Below are 16,547 nucleotides of genomic sequence, written 5' to 3'. Positions count from 1 at the left end.
ACTAATAATATCAATGCTAGCTTGCCAGTTAGTTTCTCTGAAACCCAGACCAAATCCAGTGTCAAAGATCTTGTAATAATACGTTTGGTGAGGAAAAAGTACACATGTTATCATGTGGCATCTATTGTTTCATAGATGCCACATGTTTAATTTGAAATCCACTGTGGTGCTGTCATTATTAAATTTACTAAAAGAAACAATGCTAACCTTCACAGTCTTGAAAGTGTGTGAGGGATCTTCCTTTAGAAAATGAGGTCCTCTGTCCTCTTCCTTTGTGTAGGGCTCTGGTCAAAGAAGTCAAAAAGAAAACAAAAACACTTTTTAAACACTGTTTATAAAGCATGTAGACAGCTCCAAATTCACAGCTTTTTGATACATAATTCCATCAATATGTGATTATCATTGGAGATTTTGAATCAGGCTTATCAGGACATTCAAGTAGAATATGATATCCAACCTACCACCAATATACACAGATTCTGTAAAAGTTACCACACTAAATGTCCAGTTGTGAAATATGATGACAGACTTTACTTATCAGCTTTCTTTCAAGTAGTTCATGAGTTGAACTGGATAACCTAAAACTTAAACAAAGGATTAGATTTCACAGTTGAACACTTACATCATCACCGAAGCATCTTATGAGCCTCGTTAGCCCTCCTATGCCGCTCTTGATTTTGTACAGCTCCACGAACCTCTCCATAATGGTCAAGCACAGCAAAAAGGAACCCTTTCAGGTCAATAGATGTAAGACGGGCAAATTCTGCTTCAACCTGAGCAATAGAAGAAGAGGGGTGGAGAGTAAAGGCAGAATAAAAAAAAGATTCTTTGAGACCCAAATTTAAGCAAACCGTCATCTGAGGCCCATTAGAGAAAACACAGACACACAAAAGCAAACAAACAAAAAGATGCACTTTACCTGCCGTTCAGCGAACAAGGAAGTTCAGAGAACAATAAGCTCTGTCTTGAAATCTTTTAAAGTAGAATGTTTGTGAAAATGACTTATATGATGTAAAACTTTAGTAAACGTGCGATTAAAAGAACACTGAGTAAAAGGGCAAGTAACAATTTCCTCATTCCTCAGATGTTTACCTTGATGAGCAATACTGTTTTAGTCCAACTGCCTCATTAAAGTTACACAACAGGCTTTTTACATTAAAGCCAGCAAGTCCATTACATACTCCCTTTTTAGATCTGAAATACTGTGCACATTCTGTGTATATGTAGTGGACAGCAATTTACCCAAAAGAGTGCGAAGTTTGCAAGTCCACCTCACTTAAATGACAAAGTCAGATGTGATCATCTAGACCTGTGAAAATAAATTAATGACAAACCTGCAGTTATGGATGTTATTACAACCACAAGAACCTAAACAGTCTGCTCCATTGCTTTTGTTAATGAATCATTTGTTGGTAGCACATCTGAATATTTAGTTTATGCCACCTGCATGCGATCATCAATAGTGCAATATTACTTCTTAAGAAGTACCCTGACACTACAATCTTTATATCAGCAACAAGCAAGATGGCGCCGAGTATGGCAGCCTCGTCGCGAGCTCCCCCAAGCAACAGATGTTTTTTGTGTTTAATTTTACTTTTCCTTTATTTTTTCACGAGTAGCACATGTCTCCTTGTGTAAGACCGACAAACCTTACTGGACATAAAAGATGGACTTTCTCATCACTTTCCGGAGTTCAGGTTTTGCAACACGGACCCTCCGTTTGCAGACCCCCCATTCATCTTACCTGAGATGCCTTTGTTCTCTGGCCCTGGAGGCCGCAAACGCCGACACAGAGGGAGAAGATCTGGCGTTCTGGTTCGACTGAGACGGCACACTAACAGACCACCGTTACCCAGTTTATTACTGGCTAATGTGCAGTCTCTGGAGAACAAGCTGTGCGAGCTTCGGGCACGGATCTCATTCCAGCGAGAGATGCGGGACTGCTGCGTGATCTGCCTCACAGAAACCTGGCTATCGGACAAGGTACCGGACTCTGCAATACAACTACCGGGGTTCTCTGTGCACCGCGCGGACAGGTCACAGGATCTTACTGGGAAAAGCAGAGGTGGTGGTGTGTGTTTCATGATCAACAACAGCTGGTGTGATTATGCGAACGTGCACCCGGTCAAATCCTTCTGCTCACCGGACCTGGAGTACCTGATGATTAAGTGCCGGCCATTCTGGCTACCGAGGGAATTTACAGCAGTGATTATTATGGCTGTTTACATTCCCCCACAAGCCAACACTGACCGAGCACTCAGGGAACTGTGCAGCGCGATCAGCAGTGAGGAAACCGCACACCCAGAGGCGGCGTTTATCACGACCGGGGACTTTAACAAAGGAAACCTGAAGAAAGTTTCACCAAAACTCCACCAACACATCCATTTCAACACTCGTGGAGACCGGCTTCTTGACCACTGCTACACCTCTTTCCGGGATGCGTACAAAGCCCTCCCCCGCGCCCCATTCGGCCAATCAGATCACCGCTCCATCCTGCTCCTGCCCGCCTACAGGCAGAAGCTGAAACAGGAAACTCCAACCCTGAGGGCGGTGCATCGTTGGTCGGACCAGTCGGAGTCTACGCTGCGGGACTGTTTTGATCACGCGGAGTGGGAAATGTTTCACGTGGCTGCTAATGACATTGATGAGTACACAGACTCAGTCTGCGGATTTATCAGGAAATGCATGGAAGATGTCGTCCCATCCAGAACAGTTAAATCCTTCCCAAATCAAAAACCCTGGATTAACAGAGATGTTCGCACAGCACTGGCGGCACGGAGCACCACTTTTGCCTCCGCAAACACATCGGACTACAAACACGCACATTACCAACTCCGGAAGACGATCAAAGCAGCCAAACGTGAGTACAGGGACAGGGTGGAGCAACAGTTTGACAACCCTCGGAGTATGTGGCAGGGACTAAACACGATCACAGACTTTAGAGGGAAAACCAGCACACCGCAGACCACGGCCTCTCTGTGTGAGGATCTAAACGTATTCTACGCTAGATTCGATACAGCGAACACCATGAGACCGGACAGTGTGCGCACCGCGGATGACGTCAGTGCGCACACTGTGTCTGAAGAGGATGTGCGGAAGGGCTTCAGGAGGGTGAACACACGCAAAGCTACTGGTCCGGACGGGATTCCCGGCCGCGTCCTCAAGTCATGCGCAGCTCAGCTGGCTGGAGTGTTTACACACATCTTCAACCTTTCCCTCTCTCTGTCTGTAGTCCCAGCCTGCTTCAAAATGGCCACCATCGTCCCTGTACCCAAATCCTCCACCATCTCCTCATTGAACGACTGGCGACCTGTAGCCCTGACCCCATCGTGAGCAAATGCTTGAGAAGCTGGTCAGGGACTTCGTTTGCTCTTCACTACCCGACTCACTGGACCCCCTACAGTTCGCATACCGCCACAACAGGTCCACTGATGATGCCATAGCCCTGACACTCCATGCTGCCCTGTCACACCTGGAGAAGAGAGACACGTATGTGAGAATGCTGTTTGTAGATTACAGCTCAGCATTCAATGCCATCGTTCCCGACAGGAAACTGCAGGATCTAGGACTGAGCAGCTCCCTCTGCAGCTGGATCCTTAGCTTCCTGTCTGACAGACGCCAAGTGGTCAGACTGGGCAGCACCACCTCATCCCCCATCACACTGAACACTGGTGCTCCACAGGGGTGTGTACTGAGCCCTCTCCTGTACTCACTCTACACCTATGACTGCACAGCCACTAGCAACTTCAACATCATTGTGAAGTTCGCGGACGACACTACAGTGGTGGGTCTTATCACCAACGGTGATGAGACGGCCTACAGGGAGGAGGTCAGCGCCCTGACCCACTGGTGTCAAGACAACCATCTCACCCTCAACGTCACAAAGACAAAGGAGTTGATAGTGGACTTCCGGAGGTGCAGAGAAGTACACACCCCCATCACCATCAACGGCGCTGCTGTGGAGAGAGTGAGCAGCTTCCGCTTCCTTGGTGTACATCTGGCTGAGGATCTTACATGGTCAGGAAACATAAACAAAACAGTGAAGAAGGCGCAGCAGCGCTCTTCTTTCAGGAGACTGAAAAGATTTGGCATGAGCCCCGCATCCTCAGGACCTTCTATCGCTGTGCCATTGAGAGCATCCTCATTGGATGCATCACCACCTGGTATGGCAACAGCACCGCTTACAGCCGCAAAGCTCTCCAGAGAGTAGTGCGGTGCTCTGAACGGATAATTGGAGGTGAGCTTCCCTCCCTCCAAGGCATCTACAGGAAGCGGTGCCTGAGGAAAGCGGGGAGGATCATCAAGGACTCCAGTCACCCCAGCCATAAACTGTTCAGACTACTTCCATCGGGAAGGAGGTTCTGCAGTATCCGGTCCCGTACCAGCAGACTGAGAGACAGCTTTTTCCACCAGGCCATCAGACTGCTGAACACGTCATAGACACCTCACCTTCACTACTTGAACTTCAACATTATGCACTCCACACTGTACATTAATGCCACTGTTTTGCACATGTCCAACTACCAACCTCTGTATATTTTATATATTTTATTTTATTGTTTACTCTATTTAATTTGTAAAATATGTATACATACACACACACACACACGTGAGAAAACATATTTAGTATACACATCCAGTAATGCATATACTCTTATATATTGTACATATATTTATTACTTTCAGATTTAGCCATTCTTATATTTTGCTTGTTTTACGTTATTGTATTTTTGCACAACTCTTTTTTTTTTTTTTTTTTTTGCCTGTCCCATTTGGTTCTTTAGCCGTCAGAATTGTTGTTTTGCACAACTCTGTTGCTTGTGAAGGTCGCACACAAGAATTTCACTCGCATGTACTGTACCAGTGTACCTGCACATGTGACATGACAATAAAAGTGATTTGATTTGATTTGATCATTTGTTCTACAGAGCTATTAAGTTACAATATAATCTGTGGTGTATGACAAAATGCACAAATTGTAACTTACCATTTGACTCCACTGACAAAAATAAATCCCCAGCATCAAGTTTGGCTTCACAGACCTAAAATAAGTAAAATAAAAATATATGTTATAATTATATTGTTTTCGCCATTTATTCATGTTTGCTAATTTTCTGACATATAAACAATGTTAGTTTTGTTACAATACAAGGAATGCAGTTTAATTAAAAGGTAAATTATGCAAAAAAAAGACAAAACAACTTCTGCAGTATACCATGCCAAAAATCAGTGTCTCTTATGCCAATTATTTTATCACTACAGCTCTTTTAGTATGGAAACTCACACAATCTAGTCATACTGATCACAAGAGTTCAAAAATAAGTTAAAATAGTGAGCTGTTGTTAAGCATAAAGCATTTCAGGGTAACAAATAACTGCACAATATAATTAAAGCAAAAAATAAACACACTGGAGGACTATCTGATAAAAACTAATATAATGCTGGTTTGTAGACCATATTTTTTCTCAATTCTCAGTGCACTCTTGCAGCTTAGCATGCAGCAGTTAATAACAACTTAAGTGATTACATAGGGGTAAACAGATGACAACAAGCATCGGAGTCCTGCCAAAAAGTTCTTTTTGAACCCAGTCAGTTATTGGAAATATTGCCAAAATGAACTTCCACCAAAATACAACAGCCTGTGAACTTGAAAGAAATTTACAAGTACAGAGACAATATGAAATAAGCTTTATTAATTAGCTGAATTAGCTTGCTAATATCGCAACAGTGGTTGAGTGCACAACCTTAAAGCTAGCAGCACAATACTTGTGATTTGGTCAGTGCCACATTAAACCCATAAAAAAGGCCATATGTCAGTTTATTAGGTCAAGTTTGGTCATGACACACAAGCTGGACCTTGTCGGCTAAAGTTACATTAGCTAAAGCAAACATTTTGGTAAAAGAGAAAAACACACATGATGCCATAAATTCAAAACATGTTCCACCTTTTGTAGCTCTCTTTCCTTATAGTTATAACAAATGTTACTCACCTTGAAAGCATGTTCCCAAGAAGACGATTAGAAAACGTCCAAGTAAAGTGAGCATGTCGTTAACCACCAATTCCCCATGATGCACCTCGATAGCAGTCACGTGGGACAGTTTTGAATCCTGCTGTGCTCAACTTACCCACATTGTCAAGTTCACATAAGTTGCTGATTTAGCTGGACATGAGTTTTCAAGTTAGCTTTTTTTGGTGTAATTGGGACGTTTTTAACTTGTAATTCTATGTTATAACAACAACTTCAGTCATCTATCGTCAAGCTGATATAGAATAATATGTTGAAATAAACATCTAGAATTACATTTTACAGTGTGGAGAGTGGTGACTGGTACCCTATTTTTTTTTTTTTTTGCCAGGAGTTGGCAACCCTATTAGTTAGGTTACTTAATATTTCTGCTAAGTACTCTTTAAAATACCAGAATGGGAAGGATGGTGTACGTTTACGTTTATTAGATTGATCAGTATTGCTGAACTATGAAATATTTTGGGTGCATCTCCAAAAGTTAATTCTGTTCATCTGGATGTAGCATTTTCAGTGCAAGAAACGTTTTATCACTCATCCAAGTGACTTTATCAGTCTCATCTGACTGCAGGTTTCCCCAATCTTATAAACAGTACATTTGCATAATGACTGAAACCAGTCCACTGAAGGAACAATGGGCTGGGAGGTCAGTTCCTTTATCCTGCTTATGCAAATTCTCATGGCCATTGATTAACAAACACTGATCAAAGCCAATGGTTAAAGCCCACTGATCAATGGCCATGAGTACCGTTCACAGAGAGTTGGGGAATGGCTACAATCACACCATTGTAAGATGGCATAAGATGTATCCTTAGGCCCCCTCCTCAATTCAGATATGGTCTTCCCCTTTTCACATAAATGGCCTCCTTGACTCCACGCTCAAACCAGCCTAACTCTCTCATTGAAAGAGTGTCCCCTCGCCTGTAGGTGTAAAAAGACTGCAGAGTCCTGGCCGGACGAGGTGGCTCTTCTGTGTTGTACCATCCTCTTCACCAGAGGTTGTTTGGTTTCCCGATGTATAAGTCAAGTCAAAGTCAAAGTGAAAAAAACTTTATTTATCCCCAAGAGGCAATTAAGACAGATGATACCTTGCCAACCATACATACAATACACAAACATCACATTGGGTAGACAGGTCAGGCTAGGTAGCACTGGCTGGTCGACCACACGAGTAGTGACCCAAACCGAAACCATAGAAAACACAACATGAGGAAAGACGAGGAGAAAAAAGAACTCCCCCCGATATGGTGTCATTCCACCATATCGCTCATGGTTATATCCCTCTATCTTGTTATGTCTTATTACATTCTGTTCTTTTGAATTCTTTTGGCGACAGAGAAAGACTGGACTTAGAGTGGTCAAGCTCATAGAATAATCTTTATTTTACATTTCTGGAAATGGAGACCCGAACACACGAACACACACGCTCAAGTCTGAAAGCATTAAAACCCAGCATGGTTATATAGTTCTGCTGCACGTCACACACACAGACACAGCTAACTTAGTTCCGCTTTTTCTATACTTCCTGCTTTTTGCACAAGACGTCCAGTCTACTCTGTGACTTTTGGCCGACATTCTAACTCACAAGGGCGTTTTCTTACACTGGGCTCTATAAAACAATATAAACAGAAAATAAGCATTAAGAATATATATTTATACCGTAACAGTCTTTCCAAATTATGTGATTCCGGGTTCCCTCAATTCCACCAACACTTGTGAAAGGTCCACTCCTTCCAGGTATAATATAAACGGTTTGCAGACAGTTTCAAACAGCTCCTTCTTCCCTTTCAAAATATGGGTTATCTTTTCCATAGCCAGAAGTAAGGACATGTCCCGTAACCAATGCCCCACTTTCGGTCTATCAATTTTTCTCCAATACAATGCAATTAGGCGTTTAGCATGCAAGAAGCACATATTAATGAGGGTCCTGATCTCTTTTCGAATTGTAGGAGTTGGTGGATAAAGTCCCAATAAAAACAATTTGGGGTCTGGGTTTAGAGATATATTTACTACGCTATTTATTGCTAAGGTTACCTCCTTCCAAAACTTCTGTATCTCCTAACATTCCCATAAGCAGTGGAAAAGAGTTCCCTTTTCTATACCATATTTCACACATGTATCTGGGATATAATTATTATCAAATGAATGTAGCTTAACAGGGGTTAGATAAGTTTGCATGGACCAGTTAACCTGTAAAAGCTGCAATCTTGTGTTTGTTTGAGTATGAGCTTTTAAGCACACTGATTTCCACTCTTCTGAAGATATATCTCTTCCTATATCATTCTTCAACGCGTTCATCCGGACCAGCGGAGGATTCAGTAGAATTGGAAATAAACATATCGTACAGATATGAGATCTGCCGCTTGGTGTAAGGATAGTCAGAAACCGCCTTTTCTATTAGTTATAAGTCAGGTAGGGTCAAATTGTTATTTTTTGAAGTTGCCACAAAGCTTTTTTTTTTAACTTTATTTTTATTTATTTTTAGGAACAGGAACATTAACATTTACACAGACACGGCAAAGGAAAAAGCTAAACAAAATAAGTAGAAGTAGAAATAATAACAATAATAATAATATAAATAAGTAAGATAAATAAACAAAAAAAATGGAGGGGAGGGGTTCACCCAGGGCTATGGGAAGTTACTAAAAAGTAGTTTTTCCACTTGGAGACACACCGTGCATCTTGCTTGTTTGTATACACCCCCATACCTACGTCTATGTCCATACTCACACACACCTTCAAGTGTCTACATACACATCTAAATATACATACATAATACATATCTACCTGTGCACGCATGCATACTCACGCATGTATACCCTTTGACATATTTTTGTACATGTCTATACAAGTGTCCGTTCAGCATCATAAAGTATTAAGACCAGTCAAGCACCGGAAAATCAGGTTAAATGAAAACAGAATGGGAAGGTAATGAATAAGATCATTTCCCTACATTATTCACAACCCTTTTCCATACTCAAAAACCATTTTGACCAATATCTTTGAAATTTGTCTTTACAGAGTCTTAAAGAAAAGGTCATCTTTTCCATTTCACAAATCTCTTTTACTATGGCTGACCACTCTCCAAACGTTGGTGGGTCCTTGTCCAGCCATCTTCTAGTTATTGCTTTTTTACCTGCTGCCAGGAATATTTTAAAAAGGTATTTGTCTTTCATATTCATCTCAACTGGTACATTTCCCAAATATATTATAGTAAAGCAAAACTCAATCTCAAAGCCCATTACTTTTTTTTATCCTCATTAGTATTTCAGCCCAATAAGCTTTAATAGCTGGGCAATCCCAGAATATATGGTAGTGGCCAGCCATAGTCTTACCACATTGCCTCCAGCAGTTACCGGATTCAGGTTTGCCATTCTGAAGTGATTTATACTTAGGTGTAATGAAAAATCTCATACTGTTCTTCCAGGAAAATTCCCTCCAAAGAGGGGAGCTAGAGGTAGTTATGTTTATTTTACAAATATTCAACCAATCTTCATACGTAAGTGTAATATCTGCTTCATTCTCCCATCTGTTCTTAACATACTGGGTGGAGAGGGTCCTGTATGATTGTAAACATGAGTACACTTTCGAGATCAATTTTTTATGTACTTTACCTTTATATGTGTCGACAAACATATCAATGAGCCCTCCCTCCTCACAGTCCTCCCTTGCAACTTTAATATTTTTATTAAAATGGTGTCTCAATTGTAAATATCTGTAAAAGTCTGTTTTATTTCATCCATAAGTTTCACTGAGTTGTAAGAAGCTGCCCATGTCTGTTTTGGTTGAGATTTTACAGTATGCTGTAATACCCTTCCAAGTCCATTCTCTAAACACCCCATCCAAATGTGCTGGTGTGAAATCTGTATCATATCCTACCCACCTTAGTATTCGCATTTTCCTTTCTAATTTGAATTTTTTACTTTGTTTAGCCCATGTATTTAAGGCTACTTTGGTGCACTCATGCAATTTACACGCGTTTTTTCTGTAGACTTATATCACCCAGTAAAGACTGTAGAGGTATATCCAATTGAGCAAGTTCCAAATCTTTCCATTTTGTGTCATATCTGTTATCACATAGTCTAACCAAATACTGAAGCTGTGCCGCATTGTAATAGTCCTCCAGGCTGGGTAAGGATAATCCACCTTAGTCTTTTGGCAACTGTAGCATTTTAAGTCGTACCCTGGGTTTTTTACTCTGCCAAATAAATTGTGAAATCATTCTTTTCCACTCATTAAATTGTTTTCTGGGAATTTCAATTCGCGGGAATTGAACAAGAAACAACAAACGGGGTAAAACATTCATTTTCACAATTTCTATTCTACCATACAGACCAATTGTCAAAGGTGCCCATCTTCCCAAGTCCAGTGTTATATTTTGTGTGATGGCATTATAATTTAAATTATAAATTTCCGTCAAATCCTTTGGTATGATGCCTCCAAGATATGTCAATTTGTTAGTATTCCATTTGAAATCATACATTTTAGCCACAAAGCTTCTTACTTGTAAATATTTAAAGAAATGTGTTTTAGGTAAGTTAAATTTAACTCTCAGCTGTTCAAATGACATCATTACACCATCACAGAAAAAGGTCTTCTATCTTATTCAGCCCTTACCTAGTCCAAATTCAAAATCCTGTATCGATCAAACCAGGTTTAAAATATTAATTTCCCTGAATTAGACTAAAACGAGATAGGGGTTTCCTTACTCCCCAAAACATCATGTACTTTGTGCCATACAAAGGTAGTTCTGAATTGAGTAAGAACGATTCCATGTAAACCCATGCCGGAGGTGGATCAGATGAAAAACAGTACAGCACCATGTGCAATTGTGCAGCCCAGTAGTACCACTGAAAGTTGGGATCCCTGTCAAATGGCAGATATAGTAGAGTTAACCAAAGCTGGTGTCGCCAATTTTGCCAACTAAAATTGGTAATAATTTTGTTTAATTTAAGAAAGAGATCTACAGGTACCAGTATAGGGATATTCTGAAAGAAGTAGAGGAATTTAGGGAGTACACTCATCTTCACAATATTAATCCGCCCTATAGTTGATATCGGTAGGTGTGCCCACCTATCTATTGATTCAGTAATAGATTGAACAGTAGGGTCATAGTTAACCTCGGCTATCTTGTTAACATCTGGTACTATAGGAATTCCCAAGTAAGTCAAGCATTCCGATGGTTTAAATGTCCGAGGAGAGCTGGGATAATTAGCTTGCTCCGTTTCATTAAGCAAAATAAAAGAGGATTTCGAGTTGTTTACGTTGTATCCAGAAAAGCGTCCAAAGGAGCTAATTATGCTTAATAAAGTTGGAATTGATCTACCTAGTTGTTTCAAGAAGAGCACAACGTCATCAACATAAAGTGCCATCCGCTTGTCTTGGTTGCCCAGTTCAATACCAGTAATATCTACGTGCTTTCTGACAGCCATAGCAAATGGTTCTATGGCCATTGTAAAGAGAAGTGGTGATAGAGGGCACCCTTGACAGTTCCCCGAGAGATATTAAAGGCAAGGGAGATATTATTAGTGAGAATTTCAGCAGTGTGCTGGGAGTAAAGAAGTTTTACCCATTTACAAACTTATTACCACATCCAAATCGAGCCAATACATCAAATAAGTAAGGCCAATCAACTCAGCATCTAGCGATAGAACTGTAGTATCACAAGCGTCTCTGTTTTTGTAGAGGACATTTATTAATCTCCTCACATATTGAGAGCCTTGTCTTCCTTTAACAAAACCATTCTGATCTGTATTAATCACTACTGGGAGACTTTTCTCCAATCACAGGGCCAAAATCTTGGTAAGAATTTTCATGTCCGCATTCAGTAAAGAGATTGGTCGATAGGACTGACAAGCATCTCTGGGTTTTACAGATTTAGGGATTACTGTAATCAAAGCAGCTCTTAGAGAAGGTGGAAGCAGACCATTTTCAAAGGATTCAGAATACATATCTAGCAGCGGTTTTAAGAGTTTATATTGATGTTTTTAATAAAAATCCATAGGCAGCCCAGCAGGCCCAGCAGCTTTCCCTGATTTCAAAATGTCAACTGCCTCCTGAATTTCTTTAACTGTTGAATTAGCATCAAGAGTAAGCCAAAGGTCATCCGTAATAGAAGGAAACTCAAGATCATTTAGAAAGGTAGCCTGTAAATGACCTATATTCGGCATTCAGAACTGTATAAACTTAAATAAAGTTGCCTAAAGACTGTATTAATTTCCTGTGGTTGTACTACTAATTCATCTTGAATATTCCTAATTGAATTAATTGCCCTTTCTGTTTGCAGTTGTTTAAGATGCCAGGCTAATAGCCTCCCAGGTTTCTCCCCTTGATGGCAAAAGGCCTGTTTAACTTTCTTCAAGCTTTCTGATGCTTTTTCTGCAGTAATTTCGTTGTATTGAGCCCTACAGAGGAGTCATTCTTGTTCAGAGCATATAGACTTATAAACAAAAACTTGGATTTCCAGAAGTTTAATTTTGGTCTCAAGCTCTTTAATTGTTTGATTAATATGCTTTGATTTAGTGGTGGTGAACTTATTATTTGTCCACGTATAAAGGCTTTAAAGACTTCCCACCTAAAAGAAGAACTTGTTTCTGAGGTGTTAGTACCAAAATATACATCGATCTGGGTATTAATAAAGTCTACAAAAGTAGAATTTTTAAACCATTTTACAGCAAAACGCCATCGTGGTCTGTCCGAAACAAACTCAGAATCAAAGTAAATTAAGGACAGAGGAGGATTGGTCTGAAATTAAAATACTATCATAAAAACAATATTTAATTTTATGGATAAGAAATGCTGAAATTAGAAAAAAGTCAGTCCTAGAATAGCAGTTATGTGTGGCAGGGTAGCAGGAGTATAATGTCTTATTTGCATTCAACTTTCTCCAGACTTCGAGAAGACAGGGCCTTCTCCTGAAGTTGCCTCTGTGGGCATGTCCTGTCCTCTCTCCTGTCTTAGGTGCCAACTTTTTCTTTTGTACAACTGACTCCCATCAGCAATTAAAGGTATTTAAGGCAAGAGAAACTTGAGCTCTGGTGCCATAAAGCCAGGTTACCGGTTGCAGCCAGTGAGCTGCGTGTCGTTTTTTTTGCTCCTAATGTGGTACCAGTATTTTCTCAGTGACAACCCTGTGGTACAATCACAGTAATCACTTTTTAAAAAAATCCTTCCCTGGGTGCACCCTTCTAAATGTACAAAGTTCACGTTCAAAATGAACCACAAACTCAATTACCAATGGCAACATTCATTTGCTACTTCATAGACTTTGTTAACAAATTGCAACAACCATTGAGCAGGAAAAATAGATCCAACCGCCCACACCCACTTCCCTTCCTGTTCGTTGGATGTATAGAGTCTGTAAAAAGTCCTTAAAATAAACCGTCCGAAAGTCCAGGGGGATGTGTGTGAAGAAGTTCAAAGTGCCATGGTGTGTTTTTTTTTTTTTTTTTTTTTATGTTGCAGCTGGCCTACCACACTCTGCTGTGCAGCACTGAACAATGTGGTCCCGTTGGCTCCAGTAATGCCCCCCATGAGAAATTTCACACTACGCTCAGCCTTTGAACAAGTGTTAGAAATGGTTGTTGGGGACCTGCGCTTCGTACTGTGGAAAGTCTATTGAGTGAACTGTGACACTCACGCAGAAGAGACACACACCCAGTTTCTAATGAGCTTGTTGCTGATTATTCAATGCTCACATGGGCAATGACAGCGAGACCTGGAAGGGCATGACTCAGAAAAGTGGCCTCTAGGATCTGAACCCAAGCGGTGTTTTGTTATTGGACTTCTGTGCAGCCACAGTTTCGCCATAACAAACACCATGTTCGAACATAAGAGTGTCCATAAGTGCACGTTGCACCAGGACACTAGGCCACAGGTCAATGATCAATTTTGTAATCGTACCACCAGAGGCTATATGTTTTGGACAATCGGTTAAAGAGGGGGCTGAGCTGTCAACTGATCACCACCTGGTGGTGAGTTGGATCAGGTGGCGGGGAAAGGGCGCTGGACAGACCTGGCGCACCTAAATGTATAATGAGGGTGTGCTGGGAACGCCTAGCCGAGTCCTAATGGACCATTTTCAGCATTTCCATTGCCGAAGCTGCAGCACTGAGCTGCAGCTGCAAGGTAGTTGTTGCCTGTCATGGTGGTATCCCCCGAACCAAATGGTGGACACCAGAGTTCAGGGGAGTCACCAAGCTGAAGAAGGCGTCCTACCGGGCTTTGCCTGTTAGCCTGTGGGACTCCAGAGACAGCTGATAGGTACGAACAACCCAAGAAGAATGCGGCACAGGCGGTGGCTGAAGCAAAACTGTGGTGTGGGAGGAGTTCGGAGAGGCCTTTTGGACTGCCTCGAAGAGATTCTGACAAAACGTCAGGCGAATCAGGAGAAGTAAACGGTCTTCTACCTGCACTATGTATAGTGCAGGTGGAGTGCTGCTGACTTCGACTGGGAAAATTGTCAGGCGGGGGAAGGGATACTTTGAAGACCTCCTTAATCCCACTCTGGGGATGAAGATAAGATAAGATAAGATAACCTTTATTAGTACCACACGTGGGAAATTTGTTTTGTCACAGCAGGAAGTGGACAGTGCAAAAGTTATGAAGCAAAAATTAGAATACAATAAGAATAAATACAGTACACAACTGTACAGAATAGAATAAAATAAAATACTATATACAGTAGAATAAAATAGAATAAAATATACAATAAGATAAAAATAGAATACAAATGCTATATACAACTGAGTAAAAATACAACAATGCCAGAAAAGATTATTGCACCTAGTGTTATTGCACATGTGTGGATGTGTGTGTTTGATCAGTTAAAGTCTTTGTTGTGGAGTCTGACAGCAGTGGGGAGGAAAGACCTGCGAAATCTTTCCGTCCCACACCGTGGGTGCCGCAGCCTGCCACTGAAGGAGCTGCTCAGTGCTGTCAGAGTCTCCTGCATGGGGTGGGAGATGTTGTCCAACAGTGATGACAGCTTAGCCGCCATTCTCCTGTCACTCACCACCTCCACTGGGTCCAGAGGGCATCCTAGAACAGAGCTGGCCCTTCGGATCAGCCTGTTCAGTCTCTTCCTGTCCCCAGCAGAGATGCTGCCGCCCATACGTACACCATAAAAGATGGCAGAGGCCACCACAGAGTCATAGAAGGTCTTCAGGAGTGGGCCCTCCACTCCAAACAACCTGAGTCTCCGCAGCAGGTACAGCCTGCTCTGCCCTTTCCTGTAGAGGGCGTCTGAGTTATGAGTCCAGTCCAGTTTGTTGTTCAGATGAACACCAAGGTACCTGTAGCTGTCCACAGCCTCAATGTCCATACCTTGGATGTTCAGTGGTTGCAGTGGAGAATGCTTGTGCCTGCGGAAGTCTACCACCAGCTTCTTGGTTTTACTGGCATTGATCTGGAGGTAGTTCAGCTGGCACCAGTCCACAAAGTCTTGAGTCAGTCCTCTGTACTCCTTGTCGTCCCCATCAGTGATGAGGCCGACTATTGCAGAGTCATCAGAGAACTTCTCCAGGAAGCACTGGGTGGAATTGTGGGAGAAGTGTGCAGTGTAGATGGTGAAGAGGAACGGAGCCAGAACCGTTCCCTGTGGGGCCCCCGTACTGCAGATAACCCTGTCTGACACACAGCCCTGGGTCCTCACATACTGTGGTCGGTCGGTGAGGTAGTCCAAAATCTAGGTAGTGAGGTGATGGTCCACTCCAGAGTTCTCCAGCTTGTCCTTCAGAACCGAGGGAAGAATAGTGTTGAAGGCACTGGAGAAATCAAAGAACATGATTCTCACAGTGCTTCCAGCGGTCTCCAGGTGAGCGAGGGAACGATGTAGGAGGTGAATGATGGCATCATCCGCTCCAATGCCAGGCTGGTAGGCAAACTGAAGTGGGTCCAGTGATGAGCTCACCAGGCGCCGAAGCTGAGCCAGGACCAACCGCTCCAGGGTCTTCATCAGGTGGGATGTCAGAGCCACCGGCCTGTAGCTGTTGAGGTCCTTGGGGCGTGAAGTCTTTGGCACTGGTACAAAACAGGAGGTTTTCCAGAGCAGTGGGACTCTACCCAGCCTCAGGCTCAGGTTGAAGAGGTGCTCCATCACCCCACACAGTTGGTCTGCGCAGGACCTGATGACCCTCGAGCTGATGCCATCTGGGCCTGCTGCCTTCTTGGCTTTAATCCTCCTCAGTTCCCTCCTAACCTGGGTGGTTGAGAGAGACAGGCTGGAGCCTTGTGTTGAGTGTGTGTTGGATGCTGTTTTGGGGGGTGGGGAGGCGTGAGCAGGGTGAATAGAGGAGGTGTGAAGTGTCTGAGGTGTAAGAGGTGGAACAGCAGCAGTGGGGGTGGGTGAGTCAGCAGCTGATGTTGGCGACTGCCTCATGGCTGAATCAAATCTGTTGAAGAAATGGTTCAGTTCATTTGCCCACCTCACATCCCTCCCAGGCAGAGAGTTCTGATGTTTGTGGCCTGAGATGGTTCTGAGGCCTCTCCAGACTTCACCAACGTTGTTTTGCTGAAGCTGGTTCT

This window comes from Oreochromis aureus, linkage group 10 (genome assembly GCF_013358895.1).
Source record: "Oreochromis aureus strain Israel breed Guangdong linkage group 10, ZZ_aureus, whole genome shotgun sequence".
Classification (NCBI taxonomy): Eukaryota; Metazoa; Chordata; class Actinopteri; order Cichliformes; family Cichlidae; genus Oreochromis; species Oreochromis aureus.
The sequence above is the reverse complement of the archived record's forward strand: the minus strand, read 5'-3'. Positions refer to the sequence as shown.